General features: G+C 35.8%; 1 long non-coding RNA gene across 1 annotated transcript; it reads left to right on the forward strand.

Annotated features, from left to right (window-relative positions):
• The first annotated feature begins 1,222 nt into the window (after positions 1 to 1,222).
• On the forward strand, positions 1,223 to 12,363 carry LOC145981367 (uncharacterized). Its single transcript, XR_014440960.1, has 3 exons — positions 1,223 to 1,384; positions 8,341 to 8,433; positions 12,212 to 12,363. It is a non-coding gene; the product is annotated as an uncharacterized LOC145981367 (long non-coding RNA).
• The last annotated feature ends 10,016 nt before the right edge of the window (positions 12,364 to 22,379 follow it).

The raw sequence follows: 22,379 nt of genomic DNA on the forward strand, positions 1-22,379 counted from the left end.
CCCATCCACTACCCTAGTTCATGCACATCGTCTTTTGAAACTTTTTTTTAGTAAAAAATTTAACAATACTCATAATTACATACGTAGTATATACTAGTAATAAATCATGCGTTTTGCTGTCTCTGGTCATAGCCTTCCCAAAGTTGATGGTTTAGCGGTTTCAGTCCCCTAAAGTTGATGGTCTAGAAAATTTTAAATGTGTATTAAAAGTTAAGTTCATGTGGCACAATTCAGAGTAAACTTTACAAGAGAAGCAAAATAATACATTAGATCCTCTTAAGCAAAATTATTTGGGGGGCTCTGCCCCCACATTGTTAATATTGGGGGGCTCGAGCCCCCCAAGCCCCATGGAGTCGGCGCCTATGCCTGCAGTAGAGGTGTGTGGGATACCGAAAAGTCGGGACCGGGATTGGGAAAGAAAATTTTCGTCCCGATCCCGACTTCCGGAAATGACTTCCCGACTCTTTTGGATCCCAAGCAGTCTGGAAATTCCGAATGGTCATTTTAAAACGTCGTCAATTCTAGACGTTTTCTGCATTGTGGTTTTGTACAAGAAGTGCAAAAACAAGCACTTAAGATGGAAATTACGGGTAGAATTCGACATTTGAAGAGCTTTGGGAAATTTCGAATACATCCCATCCCGTACCGCACACCCCTACCCTGCAGTATGGTAAACCTTATCTCCAAAGGTAAATAAACTGTCCTTGTCGCCAATGTACTCATTAAAATGAGTATGTTTTTCTCTTTAACGACTTTAACTATAATTTAGGTTGAATTTGTTTTGTTTAAAACATGTTTTTTTTAACTCATGTTTAAAAGTATGTTTAAAACAAAAAAAATGTTTGTAACAAAAAAACAGTTTGTTTTGTTCTTTTTTTAAAAAAAAAACACAAATTTTGCCAATCCTGCTACAAAGAGAATGTCTCACTGCAGAACATGGGCTGCTTTTTTCCTCTAAATAGACGAACAAAATTTATATCCCCTGAAAGTACGTACCTTCTACTTCCATTTTCCGGTGTACCTTTTACGATTACTATTATATTATTGCGCGTAAAAAATGTTTTTCCTGCTACTAAAGGTAGTGATTGCTGCCACACCAGTTTTAAGCTATCCGATTGGTTGACGCGAACTCGTTGTTCATTGGTGGACACATTAATGACGTACTGCTTTGCATTAATGACTTACTACCTTGCTGGAAGCGTAAATGAATCTTTGAACTTCACATGTGTTTTGTTTGAGGTAAAAGCCGGTAACAAGCAACAAGAAAGAAGTCTTTTTTTCGGAATTGGAGCTCCACGTTGATTAGAGAAGAGGAATTTACACGAAGAATCAACGATCGTTCAGGAAAAAATAACATAAAATACTTGCTGGACCTAAAATATAAGTGAGTACTACTATTCTTTTTTGCATTATATCAAAGTTTTATTTACTTTGCAGGTCCTCGAATATAAGTGAGTAATACTATTATTATTTTTGTATAATATCAACGTTTTATTTTCTAGTGTACATTGCAGTGCGGATATACTATTCCATCTATCCTAATCTGTTTGACTTATTCACTCACGCGTTTTCGAAGGCTAATTATATTTTGGTAACACTTTACTATACCTGAGACGGATTCCTTCAAATTTACAGGAGAAAGTACTTACGGAATTCATTTTCTGTAGCGTTGTTGATGTTCGGGAATGTACTTTTGATCCATTTTAATGCGAATGCATGTGATTTTCTACGAAAATCTATTTCCGACGCGCTATTGCTGCTGCCGTCATTTGCTTTCTGCACGAGAGCACAATACGCGATATTGCTGCTGCTACAAGCCAATGTTGTCCGTATATGCTAAATTGAACGAAAGGAGTGCTAATGGAACCTAACCTAACCTAGTAGGCATACCTCGTCCCCGTAAGTAAGTAAAAAAGTTAATTTAAAATTCCTAAAGTGCTTTCAATTTTTTTTAAAAAAATTAAACTATGTTTGCCTTACCTAACCTAACAACGTCAATGGTTTGTTCCTGAGGTTTTTTAAAATAATTCTGTAATTTTTTTTTTATTTGAGCATACTTTGAAATCCGGCCCGAAAGTAGGTATTTTTCGGTAAAGGAGCTTGCAACACTGCATGCACACTCCAAATCGACAAAACACTGGCACAACGAACAATCAAGGGTAAACTATCGCCATGTTGTGTGTGGAAATAAACAAGAACAGTAAGTACTCGTAAATGTAAGAAATATACATTATTTTCGTTACAAATTACATTATTTCACCTAAATAAGTGTTCCGGAATGCAGAATAGTACGTTAGTAATGTAAAAAAGTGCAAAAGAAATCATTCCCAGGTGTCTCAGCATCCACGGGTAGCCCCAAAAACCATTGACGTTAGCCCAAAGATTCACAATAGCCCCACGAACCATCACGGGGACGAGGTATGCCTACTAGGTTAGGTTAGGCCTGTTAGGTTAGGTTCCATTAGCACTCCTTTCGTTCAATTTAGCATATACGGACAACATCATGGCGGCAGCAGCAATAGCGCATCGGAAATAGATTTTCGTAGAAAACCACATGCATTCGCATTAAAATGGATCAAAACTACATTCCCGAACATCAACAACACTACAGAAAATGATTTGCGTAAGTACTTTCTCCTGTAAATTTGAAGAAATCAGTCTCCGGTATAGTAAAGTGTTACCGGAAGTATTTACCGAAATAATTTTAATGCTAATAGCCATAAACCTAACCTGCCTAACCTAGCAATGAAAGCATTAAGAACATCATACCCTTTCATACTTATGTCATGTGACATATTAGCAGCACCAGTCCACATGCGAACACCTTGCGGTAGTTTTCCAACTCCATGGCATGCAGAAAAAAGTACTTGTCTCCTTCACGAAAAGTAAATACACACTGCCGTAAACTTCACACACATCAACAACTAAAGAATACACACATATGTGCATTAGGCTAAGCCAGGTTGCAGATCATACACATGCAGCTTAAAGTCTGGTGAAAATAGGTCAAAAGCTAGCTTTTACCACCTGGTGAAAATACCAAAAACACCTGAAAAATATATTTATTTTGCAGTAATTGATATGCACCTTTCAAATCTTGGTATAATAATGAAGATTAATGGCACAGAGCTCCCATGGCTGAGTGATTAGCACATCACACTACGATGCCAGGGGTCCGGGGTTCGAATCCTGGCCTGGGCATGTATGTTTGTCAGTGTCCATTCATCAAATCATCACTCATCCCCATCTTCACAAGTGACACAAGAAGTGAAGTAAAATAAAGCAAATCAACTGGACCTAATGAACCTCTCAAGATCCTGAAACACTATCAGCTTTTTATTTTTAGGCATGATTTTTACCATGAGATATAATAGTTTTATGTTATTAGATATTTTATGTTAGCAAATTAATTTGATTTCATGGGGTTTGTAATTTTTAACTTGTTTATTTCACATTGTGGGTTCAGCTTGATGACAGTTACAATCATGAAAATATAGTGGTGAAACTATTCTTTGTGTTTGCCTACCTTAAGCCTTACTTATTGAAAATACAGTGGAACACACCTTAAATTGAATCAGAAGGGACCAGTATACTTATATATAAAAACTGAGATTACATTAAATAAGGGTCTCACTGCAGAACATGGGCTGCTTTTTTCCTCTAAATAGACGAACAAAATTTATATCCCCTGAAAGTACGTACCTTCTACTTCCATTTTCCGGTGTTCCTTTTACGATTACTATTATATTATTGCACATAAAAAATGTTTTTCCTGCTACTGAAATCAATGCATTTCTCCATTTGTTCACGTCTATATTGTTTACACGCTCAAGTGTTGTGCGATAAGTGAGACCCTTCGTTTCACGGCATTCGAGTTGATTTGTCGCTCCGGATTCCACCCACAGACGCACAGTTTCTTTCATTATTTCAGACGAGGAATGCTTACAAGGTTGGGTTCCAATAGCATAAATACAATGAAAAATGTTTTTCCTGCTACTAAAAGCAATGCATATCTCCATTCGTTCGTGTCCATATTGCTTACGCACAGTTTCTTTCATTATTTCTTCGAGGAATGCCTACAAGGTTAGGTTAGGCCTGTTAGGTTAGGTTTCATTAGCATAAATACAATGACTAATTATTATTTAGGCTAAGAGAACTAAACCTAGCTACCTAACATAGGGTGACCAGACATACTCTTTTTAAGAGTATTGTACTCTTTTAGAGGTTCATATACTCTATACTCTTTTCAATTTGCAAATATCCCCAAATATACTCTTTTCCACAAAAACAAAGGTAAATATGATATTGAACAACATAAAATCAAAGTCACACACAGAATGTTCATCGGTTTCTGAGCCACGTAAGTTGGATAGTTTCTTCAAGTGTATTGATTGATACAGTAAGTCAATATAGTTTGGAAACTAAGGTTGTTGGATTTGTAGATGATAATGCACCATTACATTATGGTAGCATAAAAAAGACATCAGGAAATAAAAATGTGCACAGAGAGTTAGAGTGCAGATTAGAAAGAAATATTTTGCCTATTCGTGTCATTCTATAGAATGAAGGGATCTGAACCAGTTAATTGATGGGGTGATGTAAACTACTCATCATTCATCCTCTTGATGAGACCACTCGTCATTGACATGACGAGTTATTGCTTGGCATGCGAAAGGTACAAATTACACAAAGGAATTAAACTACTGAAAAGACAATGGTCACTCGTTGGATTTTGTGAACCGTTGAACCTGTATCATGGCTGGGTGTAGGATAATTACCTGTCTATCTGAAGTCTTTAGCTGAATGAAAATAGCGAAGTCCTCTGTAAGCTTCTCTCCTATTTGTCGACCAAAGCGTGCTTCCACTATCGACCTCCTGCCTTGCTGACCACCTCTCTCTACCAACTCAATTCCCAAAGTCCAGTCCCTTCCCAGCTTGTCTCACCTCTATATTCCCTGGCCATCGAGCTCTTCCTCGATGCCGAATCGCCGAATCGTGTGTTTATCATAATTGCTACCATGCAAACCGCTGACACCAAACCCAGAAGTATTACCTGTTTCCTGAATGCTCAGGAGGTTTGCATGGCACAACACAATGCATTGTAAACATGCCTAAGAGGCTTGAGACAGCTGAGAAAAACAAGTGAATGCCCTGGTCAACATGAAGCGTTCAGAGAGACTTAATAAAATAAACATACAATCCTAGGGATTGATACGTATTGGTTGTGGATCTCATATTCTACATAATGCAATTTCTGTACCTTGTGCGAAAATAATACCCATAGATGTTGAGAACTTGGTTTTCAAAACATAGAATCATTTTAGTATTTTTACTGTGAGAACAGAAAATTTGAAAAGGTTCTGTGAATTTATTGGGTGCCATTATGAGGGTCTTTTATACCACTCAAAGATAAGATTCCTCTCTTTACTTTAATTATACGTCAGTATGAAGCGATAAAGACCTATTTTTTGAGTGAGGAAAATGCCCCAATTGATATAGTCAATTTTTTTCAAGATGATACAAGTGAACTATGGCTACATTTTCTGCATGCACAGCTACTCCTGTTTAATGACACTATTTTAAAAATTGAAAGGGGTGATATAACAGTAATTGAAGTTTCTGTTCAATATTTTCAACTCCTTCAGAATAGAACAGAACTTTTTCCCATTCTCAGCAAAATGTTTACTTATGAAACTCGTAAAAGAAGGGAGTATGAAGGAGGAATATGCTTTCTCTGTTTCAAATAGGTTTTATTGAGAAGTGGTAAAATACTTAGAAACATGGTCACTTCGTTTTTTTGAAGATGTCAAGAAACGGAGGTATTTACTACTCCTTGACTCAAGAATTTCCTATGAACAATTCCAATAGTCATTTTCATATATCCATCAACAAGCAAAACATATTTCAAATTCATTGGAATTTAATGATAATGATATTTTTGACACTTACTGTGCAATTTCAAAAGCCGTTGAAAAACGTCTTGAAGATTGGGGGGAGGGGAAGAAAAGAAACAATGATGGGTAAGTGGAGGTCAGGGTCAAATTTAAAAGTGATTGTGCCTCTTATAAAATTCGTATTTACTTTACTCTACCTGGTACAAATGTTGATTGTGAAAAACTCTTGTGTTATTAAAACTTATTGGCGAGGGGAGAAAAGTACACTGCTGGTGTCAACACTCGAACAAGTAATGAAAGTGAAATTCAATGTGGACATGACCACAATAAAGGTCGATTTATACATACTGAAGAAAGCAAAATCATCCCAGAAGCATGAATGATGGTGCCCATTGGTGAGAAAGTATTTTTAATTAACTAATTACATTAGACCCATAAGTAATTTGAATCTGTAGAGTGTAGGCCTATATTATAGGGGCTATAATAGAAGCAATAACAAATAGCTAGCCACCTTTATTTTCGTTTTCTTTTTATGTTTTGTGCATGCGCACCTTCAACCTATAGACTATACTCTTTTTGGTCAACAAATATCTGGTCACCCTACCTAACAACATAGAAATTTTTTGCTTTCACTAGATTTGTGCAGGAATATGCCTTTTCCTTCGTTGCTACGATTTCAATACCACCCAACCTGGACACGTTTTTCTGTTGTTTTTTTAAAGAAAAAAAAATTTCCGCACCTTAAAACTTCCTTTTCCCGATTACTAACTACAAAACGTTACCAAAAAATTATGAACCGCGTTCCTCCTAAGCAGCCCATATTCTGCAGTCTTACCTTAAATAAGTGCTATATTCCCATACAGTATTTATTCGCAAATGCTAACATTGCACTGAATAGCACACAACATTTTTTTTTACCAGTAGCGAAACAGGATTTTCTGCACACATTTTAGATTCTTGGCTGCTTGACTTTCCGCAAATGCTTTTAGCCTGAGAAACCACATCCGAATCATTCTGCTGTAAGGCAAATTAATGCTGTTCAATAATGGTCTATTTTTGCAAAACATGTCCAACCATCCATTACATGCTTTGAATTCAGTCTTACCCATTTTTTGAGTGGCATTTTTAGCATATTACTGTAACATGGGACCCAGTATGTGGTGATTTTTTTCCCTCTGGCAGAGACAAACCACTCTCACACTATTTCATTATGTTTGTCTTTTTTTCTTAGGTTTTATTTTTAATTTTCCGTTAGCACAGTTTTCCCACAGCTTCATAATGAAAGTTTTTTTTCTGTACAGTATTGTACATTTGAGTTTTTATCTGCCTAACAGACAATTTGCTTCGCTCAATTCTGTAGCTATGATAACAACTGCAAGACTAAACTAGCTATACAGAAAGTGTAGGCCTCGACTCGCCCATGAGTAAAATTTCTGGGAGGAGGAAATAAGTGAATTTAAACACAGCTGGGTGCTCAATATAGAAATGTTCAGCATTATTTTCTGTGAATTGTGTGTGCAACATCAATAATTTCTACTAAACTTTTAATTAATCATTAATATAATTCAAAACTGTCTCATGGGGGATTTGTCAGTCTCACTGAAGGGGAGTTTGTCTTGGTTGTTATTGTTGAGAGAAAAATTAGTTAAAGCTTTGATTGCTTGTTTCTATGTTCCTTCAAATTTTATTTTGTCCCATATCTAGTCTACTTGTCAGAAGCAATGGTATAACAATTAACTGATTCAGGTAAATGCTTTGAAATAGTGATCTGTTGCCTTATATGATAGTTTGATTGATTGATTTGGTGTTTTAAGTCCACCTTAAGTACAGTAAGGCTAATCGGGACTTGACCTACAGTTTAAAGTGGGATCCGAACCACTATGTGCCTCCACCAGGTATCGAACCCTTTGATTACAAAGCAACGATGCTACCACTGTGCCATGCAGTTCGGAAAATAAATTTTGTATAAACTAATGTACTTATCTTTTTCAATTATGTAGAATTTGCTTTGAGTATTTATTCTTCTAGACACTGTATGAACCATTGTCAGTTTGTGAATATACAATGGCTGTAAGTACAAGGTTCTACTTTATAGAAATGAGGATTTTTTTTTATTGTGCAATGAGATGTATGTAGTTGCTATTGCAAATTATGTCATGTGAAGAAATTTTTCTAAATCCCAATAAAACAATAAATTACTTAATATTTTCCAGAATTTTACAATTTTCTGCATTATGAGTTTTTCTTCATAAAATGCTGTTAGTGTGTAATCCAGCATATAATTTGTATGTAGGAATAATTTTTGCCGTGATTGTTAAATTTTCATCTTTTGTTTATTACACACAAAGCTTGCCAAGATGGATGAAAATTGTTATACAAATCTGTTTGTCTTACCACTCGAATAAATCTATGTCAACAATGCTTATGCAAATTTCATAATTTACAGGTGTTCTCCCACATGCAGTAGACAACTTTAAGTTGGAATATGGTATTTCCATCTTCACAGAACATTACCGTGTGTCAAGAATAAACTCATATGGTAAGTCTCAACATTCATAGTTTGAATTTTATATATTTTATTGAATTTTCTGCTCTTCGTATTCAGATCACTTTGCACAACTTCCATACTAGTTGCATGTGTGACCAAAAGTCAACAGTATTCCATATTTTACTCCATATATACCTTTTGGGTCCATCTGGAAATCCTGCACCCTCAATTTCGGTAGTGAAATTTTTTTAGCAAGATTGTGTGTTGCATATTGTTGAAAAGAAAATTCTGTAGCGTGGAAACAAATATTTACGAGTATAAAGCCGTTTAAAGTGGAGATACAGCCGTTTAAAGTTGCAAGCTGGAAGTCTACTTGCGGCCATGTCAGTTTCGTAGCAGCCACCCGCACCTGTACCGATAGATATATAACAGTCGTTTTTCAGGCCTAAACCATAAAAATTGGCCACACATTCCAGGCTCCGTCCCTGGGCTAATCAACCTACCACCCCCTACTACTTCCGCAGCCCCACCTTTTTCTATAGCATCCCTTTAAAGGCATGTTAGAACCTGCCCAACACTATTTTTCGACAATTCACTCAAGGTACCAAAAAATTAAATATCGCAAATTATACCATTCCACAAGTCAGTCATAGGAAGAAAAAGAAATGTGACTGAATCCATGATGGAAGCCCTGAAAAACCATAATGACGTTATGTATGTAAGGAATTTTAATATTAAAAAAATGCAAGTTTCGTAGCACGTAGATCTCGAAAAATTTCCTTCCGCGCTAGTTAAAAACACCCTTTCTTAAGAAACTACATTTTGGACAAAAAGATTTGAAATGTGGTAGAATTCGAGGGTGGGGGATTTCCGGATGGAGCCTACCTTTTTAGCAGTGTCACCAATCTAAACAACTATAGCTAAGTAATAAGTAGGGCTGAGCCAATCCCAATGCTAATGTATCGGTATCATAAAGTATTTTATTCACTAATACTGGCCGATACTTTTCCAACATTTGGTCTTGCATGGTTTTCTGCAAGAATGCCATGTAACACTTATGGCATTATCTAATTATCTTGAAAATTATTTAAATTATGAACTTTAATCTGCACCAATAATCTGTGTGAAAACTGTGATTACTTGAAAGCCTGATGTAATTCATTAATAATTTTAGACAAAACTCTGATAAACTGGTGCTTGTAATTGGAGTGGAGAACTAACCCACTAATATTGATCAACATTTTGAACAGCCTTTAATTGCTACAATTTTAAAGCATTGGTATCTTGGGAATCAGTAAGAGCTTTGGCATCGATGTGGATATCTAGGAATTGTAGCTTTCCTGGTGACGTGATTCAAACAAGTGTTCTTGGATTACCCTACACTGGCCTCCATTTCTATATTCCCTGATGATGAGAGCAATGTATACACTTGAAACGTTGGAAGCCAACATCAGCTTAACCTAGCTGGTAACCCGAGAACTTTTGTTTGGATGCGGATATCTGTTCAAAGTGGTATTGGCTCAGCTCTATTAGTCATACTCATGTGAAAAATTACTTAAGATAGCTTTTGACAGATTGTGTAGTATGCATACATTCCATAGATTACATAGCAATCATGAGACGTGAGAAGTTTGTGTCGCATTGGTATTCAATGTCAAATTAGTAAATTGTAGATACATGACTACTGATAAGTGGAAGAGATGTAGGTGTTGATCTCACTCCAAATAGATCTTTTCAGACGAGATCAATTAAACAAAACCTAAAAATTCATTTTTGGAGTTAAATGTTCCTCTGGCTATCATGAAACGATTTGTGGTCACTTCTAACAAAACAAAGTTCATGTGCAAATGTTGCTACAACTAGAATAAATGCATTGCACGACAAAGACAGCAATACTGAGAAACTCGTATGAATCATTTTCATTGTAAATAATTTGCTGTTCATTGAAATCCTTGAGCCCTGAGATAAAATGATGTACCTAATTTGTTCTCATATTTTCTAGTGCAAAGCAGATGAATATAGCTTCCCTAGGTGCCCTCATTACCTGTTTGAACTATTCCAATGATTCATTCGACACAAATGATATTGAATTCTATTACTCCCCAGTTAACCCTCACACAATAAATTTTATGACTAAGTTAGTGTTTCAAAGCCTCAGCTGCCTCCGCATATCTCAAGAATTGGATTTCATCTCTTCATATATGTATCCCATATATAGGATTAACAAAGGTGAAGATCTGTTATTAGCAGTGTTGTTTGGTCAATTATTCCTGTGGATATATGCAGCATTTGGTTTTTCTTGTGTTTCTTTATCCTGTCTTCCTTTTCTGTGTAACATTTCTTGCTTCCTTCTGTTATTTCTGGAAGTCTTTATGTTTAATGAAATTGATGTCTTCCTTCCATATTTGCTGCAAGCTGTATTTCTACATGGCTCTAAATTCTCTGTTAAAGCTACCTGCAAGGATATTAAAAATAATGAAAGAACTCTCCGACATGTTTCTTTGTAGCAGGCAGTTTAAAGTAAAGATCTACAAGCCGAATTTGGGTCTTTTGAAGAATTTGTAAAAGATCTCAAAGCATGGTGTGATGGCAATTTCCAACCAATGTCATCCACCTTTGATGTGTGAAAAATATGTCAGAAGTGCTCTGATATTTCATTTGTTGATGGCACTTATCAAGTAATATGCAGTTTTATGTGAGGATGGGCAAAGTAATGGCAGGCCATTTAGATTCTTTTTTTGTATAAAATTAAATGAGACTCAGTTTGTGTTGAAGAGGCTAATTTGTAGAAGCTAATCCCTTTCTGTTGTTGTAGACAAAGATTTAAATGGAATTTATATTTTTATATTCAATCCATATCCATTAAGCTTACATTTAATCAATGTATATTGTTATATTACATTTTTGCATTGTAATAATCACCCAGACAAGGAAACATGCCTGCTCTACTAGATATGTTTTTATTATTGTGCATAAGTATTACCAAAAGTATTACTGCTGGACCCTGTGGCCGAGTGGTTAGCTGCGATGCCAAGGGTCCCGGGTTCGAATCCCACTCGGGCTTGGTTGTTTGTGAATATCCATTTCATCACTCATCCACCTCTTCGCAAATTAGCCAAGAGGCACAAAACACGAAGTAAAATAAACTAAATCAATCAATCAACCAAAAGTATTACTTTCATTTTAGTGTATTTCTTGCCATGATGATGATATTGCATTTTTATGTTCAGGTTTTAGTGGGACTTGCAGCATGCCAGTGAAGCAGCATGTACAATTGGCAACACTGCCTCAAGACACTCATTCGGCTGCAGTCAAACATTCAACTAAGACGTGCATGTGTGTTGCGCGAACACAATTTAGTTGTATTTGTTATTGTGTGTATACAATCATGTGTATTCGTCAAATATAAGGATTCACAAGAAATAACGTCTACTGCATTCGTACAATATCAGTATGGTGAAGCAGTTACGGCAATCGCAAACACATGCTGTTCTTGATTTCACCATACCTCCTGTATTGTTTCTTTCCCTCTGCTGTATATTTCACTCTAAAGACAAGTAACTCAAGCTCTGAATTTAAGGTCAACAACATTATTTGTACATACTGATTCATTGAATAGATAATATACTGTATAGAACCTTCAAGTGTGTATGTTTGTACAGTCATGGACACTTCTGGGTTGTAACGATTCCAATGAAAGTTAATGGAATTGTTATAACCCAGAAGTGTCCGTGACTGTACATGCCATAAGTTGACGTGTTCTAAGAAAAATTACATGTAATGTATTTATGTGGTTTGGATTTTAAAGTTTTTTAACTTTTTATTTCAGTATTGGATTCATGAAGAATTGCACTCGCACCAAACCATACTCCTGGTACAACTCGACAAAGATATCTTTGGAAGAGGAATACATTTTTATCATGTTTTAAAATTGCTTGTAGTATTTTTTTAAAAATTGTAATAAATGTTAATATTTCTTGATTTAAAGGATTTGTTTGATTGTTCTTAAGAGCAGAATGACATGTATAAGTGCAGACCTGGAATCCCTAAGGAAATGTACACGTGAGGTACTCAGGTATCTTCTCCTAAGAGATACCTTTGTGTTCCACAAACTTGGTGGTAGTGTTAATCTTATTAATATTGTTTATTTATAAACCTTATTCAATTGATATTCATATTCACATACTTTGAGAGATGAAACCTATAGCACCTACTATATGTTTGAAACAAACTTGTTTTTAAGAAGAAAATACTGTCATACAGCATGAAAGTAAGTTGTTGAAATAATTCCATTCAATATTGTATCGTCTCATTTGCTTGCCATTACAGTTTCTCACAAATTAATGAGTAAATAAATATTTAATCTAAAAGTGGTTATCAGAGCTCGGGGAATCATTTTGTGATTAAGATATAAGTGGTGTTGTAATCTACAGTGTGTTGCAATATACATGTTTCTGGACTAATCAGATTTCTGAATGCAATGTAACATACAAGGGCTATGTATTGGGAAAAGAATTGAACCTGATTTTTCATGTGAATGACATGGAATTTTAAATTAGTTGTCAACTACTAGATCTAATGAACCATTTAGATCCCTTTGTAATTGATGCCAGGGTGAGGAACGCGAGAGAAAGACTGACATCATTAATTCTTTCTCATTCAATGTGAAACAAATCGTAGGCCATTGGTATTACCAATAGTCCAAAATATGGTTGCAATGCCCATAAATTATGAATTTCTCTTATTAGAAATAGAAAAATGTTAGATGTATTGCTTGGAAAGACTGTTCTTTGGAGATACCTCAGAACTTCTCTAATACATTTTGTGAATTTGAAAACTACTTCATTTTTACACAACTAGAATTTTTAGCATTTTCAATGTTGTCATTGTAATACAAGACTTTGAATTTTGATAATGAACTTTGGATTTCTTATTCAAATGTTTTTCTTTAGTTATTCATCACTGTAGCTCTTCAAACATTTTGTATGTACGGTGGAATCTAGATTTTACATATTTTAGGGGACCAAAGTGAAAGGAGACAAAATGTGGAAAAATGTAAAATTGAAATTCCACAATTTTTTTTCACAAATGAAATTCAAAAAGTGCAGGACATAGTAAGAAAATCTTTATCAAGTGTCTATTCTGCAACAAATGTGTTGCCACAGTATTTCCCAAGCATTTATTCTCAAATCGAGCCATAGTGGTCCAGTTAGGGTGTCTGGCTGCCAAACAGGAGTCCAAGGAACAGTGATCTAAAGTCTGTATTTTTCCAGCCTTGTTGCTGCATAAAGTAGCTCTGTGATTCATCCAAATTCAAATAAATGTGTATCTTGGGGTCTAAATGTGACCAGCATATGACTCTTCTGCATCGAACTATGTGTGTTCAAGACACACAAGGTGCAAGGGTAACTCTGCTTATTGTTATATTTGTGCAGTAACTTGATTGAATATTAGTGACTGAGCGGCGAAAGTGTGCAACAAGTGTCACATGAAAGCATGGTTGTTATGGAGTTTGTAAGCTGCATGCTGCATATGTTCCAGCTGAAACCGATTATGATATAATTAAAATTGAGCTACAATTGCAATGCTTGTTTTGCAAATTGTTCACATTAATTCACACACTATCACAATTTGGATAATAGTAATTTTTTGTCACCATTTCTAAAATGTATGTTAAAATAAAGCTGCTCAGTAAGGTGTGCAATAATTCCATTCATTTGAGAAGCAGTGATTTCTTATGGAACATATACCCTTTTCCATAAAAGTTCCAGGACTGATGTTATAAAGTAATTATACATATAATGAACTCTCCAACTAATGATCCTTTGGTCCTGTCATAGTAATCCCTTCCGATATCTATACTCAACTACGAGCATTTCTGGAGGTTTCAGAAGCAATATGTGCTTCTCAGCATGTATGATGACACAGCCAACTTTTGGGTTGATGGAATATCTTGATGAATACTAAAAAGGTAAAAGGTAAAGTGCTCCCCTGTGCAAAGCACCATGCCATGAAGGCATATCGGGGGTGTGGGGGTAACGCCCCACACTTTCTTGATCCGGTCGTGAGTGGGGGTGATGTGATCAGCATCACGCCCCTGACCGCCTTTACCCCCCAGGGTTTCCCCCAGGTACCCATTTTATTCGACGCTGGGTGGGCGCCGGGACCGCTTCCATCGTTAGAAAAGTTCCCGGATTTGAACCGGCTGGGTATCGAACCGGGACCTTTAGCATGGTAGTCAGACGCGTTACCGACTGAGCCACCGCGGCCACTTTGATGAATACTAATCAGCTTTTATTTTTAAAGTTATACTTGTGAGCAGAGAAACTCTCTTAACTTGATCAAATCAAAATGTAATATCATGAATTTTACAGAGACATTGTGTTGATATTTTTATACGAGCAACACCAATTCTTATATACAAATATGGAATTTGAAGTCATTAAAGCCAAACTCGCCAAAGGCATTGTAAATGCAGAGCCACTTCCAAGCTCATTTATATTCACAACACCTATACGGTGACTAAATAACATCCATTGTGCATCTTTCAGTATCATAGTTTGAAAAAAAATCAATCCTGTTACTTTTCTGACAAAGGCTAATCTTTGTGAAGGCCTCTGCAGGGAAATACTTGGTCACAGGAGCTTGTTTGTGTAACTTGATAAGTGGCACATTTCAGTCATGTATGTAAGTACTTAATTAATATTTTTTTTAAATAGTGACAAATGCACATATTTTCAACAAATATCTCAATTACATACTGTTTCATGCACAAGTTTACTGCACATTATTAACAATGAATGACAGCACAGTAGATTATAATTTATGCAAAAGGGAAAAGAATGATGCGCACCTCTTACAAAAGTTCAATTATAAACATCATTAAATTTTCTGTCATATAAGAATATAATTGCCAAGAAACCTTAGTGGTTCTGTACATTCATCAAGATTAAGTGAGAGGGGGTGTAACTGGATAATTTAACGGAGTTTACATTTCATGTGCTACCTAGGTATGTCCACAAGAAGTTCTATGTTTGTGTTTGGCTGCCTTGGTGCCATTATAGATTGGGTTGTTAAAACTGTGGGGGTCACTGTGAGCGGTGTTACAATGTTACATGTACAGTCACGGATACTGCTGACTTGTAATGAATACATTGACTTTCAATGGAATTGTTACACGCCGGCAGTGTCCATGACTACATCTAGAATAAAAATTACGTAGATTTTTCAGTGAAAAAGGCAGGACTCGAACAACCCTGTCTCTGGCATACCATGAAATTGCTCTACCGGCCTGGCATCACCTGATTTTTTGCTGTTTTACCTGTGTGTATTCGTCTTTGCAAGAGCTACTGCAACGGGATCTGTTGCCTTTGAAATACTGTACACAGGCAAAACAGAAACAGCGATAAATCAGGCTGGCTTGGCACAGTATGCCAGAGACCCGGGTTTGAGTCCTGGTCAAGCATGCATCTTTCGTCCAAAAATTTACGTAGTACATCTCCTGTGTGTGCCTAATTTAACGAATAAAAACTGTATGAAATCAGTTTTGCAGTGTCAATTGACAATGATAATGGATTTTAAAAACAGATGTTAACAACTTCAAATGAGATCAATATTGTCTTTGTACAACTACCCAATACTAAGAAAAAGTTGTTTCGCCAAATTGATAAGAACATTATTTTTACAAACTTTGGAAATTGATATTAAGAATTTTGTTTAAAACCTTTCTGCCTACACCGTACTAAATTTTCATCACGATTATTTATACAATTTCAAAGACAGCAATTGTTTGCAAAACAAAAAAAATGCACTTTATTTGTTCTCACGACGATTACGAATGTAAGGCATACTTGAAGAAAAAAAAGTGGTTAGCATATATTAACAGAATTGAATAAGCTAAATTTTGATGTAACTAATTTTTATGTAGGTCTACTGGATAATTTTTAATTGGAGTCGAAACTCGAGTATCTATAATTTTTAATCCGACAGTAATTGCACACATCAGTCCAAATTAAATTAGCATGTCCAAAATTTTAGTACCTGTTCACACAGATTACATGCATATTTGCACGGATTAAGAATTGACAGTGATAAGTAAAATATTTCATGACAATACGCGCACTACATTAACTTCATGAATGAAATTGGCTAATATGGCGGTTGTTACAGTTTTTTGCTTCAAATCTTGCCCTGAGTATAGACTTTAGTTTCATGACTAGCTAACAGTGTCAAAAAGCAATACAAAATATGCTAGATTTTTTTTTTTAGGCTGCTCATTCTAATATCTATTAAAATAGTTTTTACCCATATTTGAAAGAAGACACTTTTTAAAAACATTAATCACTCAATAAAATAATGACAGAATCTTTTGTAATGATAGAAATTACATTTCGATGAGGCTTTGTGGAATTTCAACAATGGGAATGGTAATACATGGTTATAAACTGCTGACACAACACTTTGTTGGTGGAGTGGTTTCAAGAAAGATGCTTCTTAACATCTATTCATTATTCCATTAGAATAATGACAGAATTCTTTGTGAAAATGCTTAGAAAGCATAGAAATGACAATTAAATTAGAGGTTTCTTCACATACGTCAAGCATGCAGTGGGAAAGAAAAGTGACAAATATGCACCTGCTGCCACAACACTTCGGGTTGAAGGAAGGAGCTTTATAAAATTTACCATTATTAAACAAAATAGTTATGGAATTCCTTGAGGAATCCCTTAAGAGATGTAGAAATGAAGTTTAAATAAAATATTTCTGCCCATGTGGCATGCATTTAGTGGAAAAGCTAAGAAACGGATATGTATTGCTGCCACAACACTTTGTTGCAGGAGAGGTTTGAATGTATTGCTGCCACAACAGTTCCTTGCAGGAGAGGTTTGAATGTATTGCTGCCACAACAGTTTGTTGCTGAAGTGGTCTGAAGGAAGCCGCTCTTTGCAAATATTCGTTATTCCACAAATTGATGGCATAATTCCTTGAGAAAATCCATGTAAAAGCAAACATAATGTTCAAATAAAATATTTTCTTCATGTGGCATGCATTTAGTTTTGAAAGATACGAAACGGGTAGGGTATTGCTGCCACAACACTTCATTGTAGGAGCGGGTTGAAGGAAGACGTTTCAAAAATTAAATTTTATCCGACAAAAAAAAAAGAAATGACGGAAATCATTGAAGAGTGTGATATGAAATTTAAACCGGATATATTTCAAAACGTATGGCATGTATGTTGTGGAAAAGATAAGAAACGAGTATGCATTGCTGCCACAACACTTTGGGTTGAAGGGAGACGCTCTTTAAAAATTAACCATTATTTCACAAAATAATGGCAGAACTCCTTGAAAATATGTAGAAATAAAGTTTAAAATGAATATTTCTCCACATGTGGCAAGCATTTAGTGGGAATGATAGGAAACGGATATGTATTGCTGCCACAACACTTCGTTGCAGGAGAGGTTTGAATGTTTTGTTGCAGGAGAGGTTTGAATGTATTGCTGCCACAACACTTTGTTGCAGGAGAGGTTTGAATGTATTGCTGCCACAACAGTTTGTTGTTGAAGTGGTCTGAAGGAAGCCGCTCTTTGTAAATATTCGTTATTCCACAAATTGATGGCATAATTCCTTGAGAAAATCCATTTAAAAGCAGACATAATGTTCAAATAAAATATTTTCTTCATGTGGCATGCATTTAGTTTTGAAAGATACGAAACGGGTAGGGTTGTGCTGCAACAACACTTCATTGTAGGAGCGGGTTGAAGGAAGACGTTTTAATAATTAAATTTAATCCGACAAAAGAAAAGTGAAAGAAATGACGGAAACCATTGAAGAGTGTAGATATGAAATTTAAACTAGATATTTCAAAACATATGGCATGTATGTTGTGGAAAAGATAAGAACCGATTATGCATTGCTGCCACAACACTCTGGGGTGAAGGGAGACGCTCTTTAAAAATTAACCATTATTTCACAAAATAATGGCAGAACTCCTTGAAAATATGTAGAAATAAAGTTTAAAATGAATATTTCTCCACATGTGGCAAGCATTTAGTGGGAATGATAGGAAACGGATATGTATTGCTGCCACAACACTTTGTTGCAGGAGAGGTTTGAATGTATTGCTGCCACAACACTTCGTTGCTGAAGTGGTCTGAAGAAAGCCGCTCTTTGTAAATGTTCGTTATTCCACAAATTGATGGCATAATTCCTTGAAAAAATCCATTTAAAAGCAGACATAATGTTCAAATAAAATATTTTCTTCATGTGGCATGCATTTAGTTTTGAAAGATACGAAACGGGTAGGGTATTGCTGCCACAACACTTCATTGTAGGAGCGGGTTGAAGGAAGACGTTTCAAAAATTAAATTTTATCCGACAAAAAAAAATAAAAGAAATGACGGAAATCATTGAAGAGTGTAGATATGAAATTTAAACCAGATGTATTTCAAAACGTATGGCATGTATGTTGTGGAAAAGATAAGAAACGAGTATGCATTGCTGCCACAACACTCTGGGTTGGAGGGAGATGCTCTTTAAAAATTATCCATTATTTCACAAAATAATGGCAGAACTCCTTGAAAATATGTAGAAATAAAGTTTAAAATTAATATTTCTCCACGTGTGGCAAGCATTTAGTGGGAATGATACGAAACGGATATGTATTGCTGCCACAACAGTTTGTTGCTGAAGTGGTCTGAAGGAAGCCGCTCTTTGTAAATATTCGTTATTCCACAAATTGATGGCATAATTCCTTGAGAAAATCCATTTAAAAGCAGACATAATGTTCAAATAAAATATTTTCTTCATGTGGCATGCATTTAGTTTTGAAAGATACGAAACGGGTAGGGTATTGCTGCCACAACACTTCATTGTAGGAGCGGGTTGAAGGAAGACGTTTTAAAAATTAAATTTTATCCGACAAAAAAAATAAAAGAAATGGCGGAAATCATTGAAGAGTGTAGATACGAAATTTAAACCAGATATATTTCAAAACGTATGGCATGTATGTTGTGGAAAAGATAAGAAACGAGTATGCATTGCTGCCACAACACTCTGGGTTGAAGGGAGACGCTCTTAAAAAATTAACCATTATTTCACAAAATAATGGCAGAACTCCTTGAAAATATGTAGAAATAAAGTTTAAAATGAATATTTCTCCACATGTGACAAGCATTTCGTGGGAATGATACGAAACGGATATGTATTGCTGCCACAACACTTCGTTGCAGGACAGGTTTGAATGTATTGCTGCCACAACACTTTGTTGCAGGAGAGGTTTGAATGTATTGCTGCCACAACAGTTCGTTGCAGGAGAGGTTTGAATGTATTGCTGCCACAACAGTTTGTTGCTCAAGTGTGTTGATTAATGTCACCTAAGAATTCTGATAAAATAGGCAGTGTCTGCTGCCACGTTCTTTTTCTGCTGGAACCTCAAAAGAGATGCGCGTTGCAGCAGACTCGGTCTTTGTTTTATCGTGATTTCATCATGCTATGTATGCAATTACGTCTGTAACACATACTGTGAAGTTGTAGCGATTACTTTCACAAAAATGTTTTAAGATTAGGTCCCTTAGCATTCTTCTAATAATAAACCTAAATGCTCTCGTAGTTAGGTTAGATTCTGTTAGCATTTAAATAATATCGCTAAATGCTTTGTAAAGAAAAAAGTTCTAAATTACCTCTTCATTCATTCCCACTAATCACGAACTTACATTTTTATCGACTTCATCTGTTCTTAATGGCCGCGTGCACCAACTCCGATTATTTCGAAGTTCAGATGAACGAGATCAATTGTAATCCAGTCTAAATGACCTTGGTTTAAAGATTTGCATTGCACCAACGAAAAACGACGTTCAGGAGATTCCGTTCAACTGATCCGAGATTAATTTGTAAGGCTATACCTGATTGGTTGGCTAAAACAAATGACAATCAAGAACCCAATAGAGTAATGTGATGTGTTAAAGTATCAACATGTATGAGAAGAAAATAATTCGGGCTGCAAACTTCTATGAATTTGAGAGATGTACTAATCAACCTTGTCAATATGTACAAGGATGTAGTGGAGTGTAAAAAAATAATAATATTAAAAAAGAACTGACGGTACAACACAAAAGAGAAGGAGAAAGCATGGAACCTTCTTCTACGGGACTTTAATACCATACCAAATGCATCCGATTTTGAACATCGTATGCTGAACCTCGCCCGCTCAAATAAAGATATGTTATTATTATTTCTATTATTACTGTACTATGGTAAATATTTGAATTTTTCATTTCTTAATTCTTATGTATTTATATTGTCTTGTCGTGTAAGCTGGTGTAAATAGCCAGTAACATGTATTTTCGTAAATTTATACAATCATATTTCCAACAGCATGTAGCAATATCGTAAACATTGCTGTGTTATAATTTACCTTGCACGTAATATATGACATTTATATATGTTTTGTGTTCTGGGATCAAAATTGTACATCCAACATCTCTAACGTTTGCACGCCCTTGATATCACTTTCCGCTCTTTTTATATTAAAAAACAACTGCCTGCAGTCGAAGCGTCAGTATCGTGAACCAGGATCAGACACCAAAACGGTCGCGAATGGCCGATCAGAAGATAAACTCGTTTTGATGTTCCTAGATCGCGATCAAGTGTTGAACCGTCTTCGTGCAATGGAATTTTCCAGTGATCCTTTCCCGATCCGAGTTTAAAATTTGATCTTCGTTCGTGCACACGGCCATAAGACTTGTAACATCCTCTTATGGCCGAGTGCACCAACGCCGATTATTTCGAAGTTCAGATGAGCGGGATCAATTTTGATCCACTCTAAATGAACTTGGTTTAAAGATTTGCATTGCACCAACGAAAATCGACGTTCAAGAGATTCCGTTCAAATGATCCGAGATTAATTTGTAAGGCTATACCTGATTGGTTGGCTAAAACAAATGACAATCAAGAACCCCACCGAATAGTGTGATGTGTTAAAGTATCAACGTGTAGGAGAAGAAAGTAATTCGGGCCGCAAACTTATCTGAATTTGAGAAATGTACTGATCAACCTTGTCGACGAGTACAAGGATGTAATATGGTGTAAAGAAATAATAATCTTAAAAAAGAACTGACGGCATAAGACAAAAGAATAAGGAGAAAGCATGGAACCTTCTTCTACGGGACTTTAATGCCTTACGAAATTAAATTCGCGAGAGAACAGCGTACGCTGAAACTCGCCCGCTCAATAAAGGTATTTTATTATTATTATTACTGTATTGTGGTAAGTATTTGAATTTTTCATTTCTTAATTCTTATATATTTATATTGTCATGTCGTGTAGCAACAGCATGTAGCAATATCGTAACATTGCTTTGTTCTAATTTACCTTGCACTTGCACATGTTTTGTGTTCTGGGATAGAAAGTACAGTATTTAGAAACATTTCGACTTTGCACCACAGAACCACAAATTATTATTATTATTTTTGCAGTTTTTAGTTTACACAACTCTAGAATTATCAAATTATCAGCATTGTACATCCAACATCTCTAGCGTTTGCACGCCCTCGATATCACTTTCCGCTCTTTTTATATTCAAAAACAACTGCCTGCAGTCCAAGCGTCAGTATCGTGAACCAGGATCGGCCACCAAAACGGTGGCGAATGGCCGTTCAGAAGATAAACTCGTTTTCATGTTCCTAGATCGCGATCAAGTGTTGAACCGTCTTCGTGCAATGGAATTTTCCAGTGATCCTTTCCCGATCCGAGTTTAAAATTTGATCTTCGTGCACACGGCCATTAGCAGACCAATTACGTGGCAGGAGCAAATTTGACGCTTATTCTTACTGCTGACACGTGCGTGGCAGCAGACTCGGCCGATAAAATATTAAAATGTACCGAATGTAAGGCAAACTTTAGTTTTAAATTAATTATTTCCAATTTTATTGTGCCTATTTTTGAGGGCAGTCTTTCACAATAAATGACTTCTTTCTTCGTTCAAGTTTTTAAGTAA

The sequence above is a fragment of the Lepisma saccharinum genome, chromosome 29, assembly GCF_977018435.1.
Source record: "Lepisma saccharinum chromosome 29, izLepSacc3.1, whole genome shotgun sequence".
Taxonomy (NCBI): Eukaryota; Metazoa; Arthropoda; class Insecta; order Zygentoma; family Lepismatidae; genus Lepisma; species Lepisma saccharinum.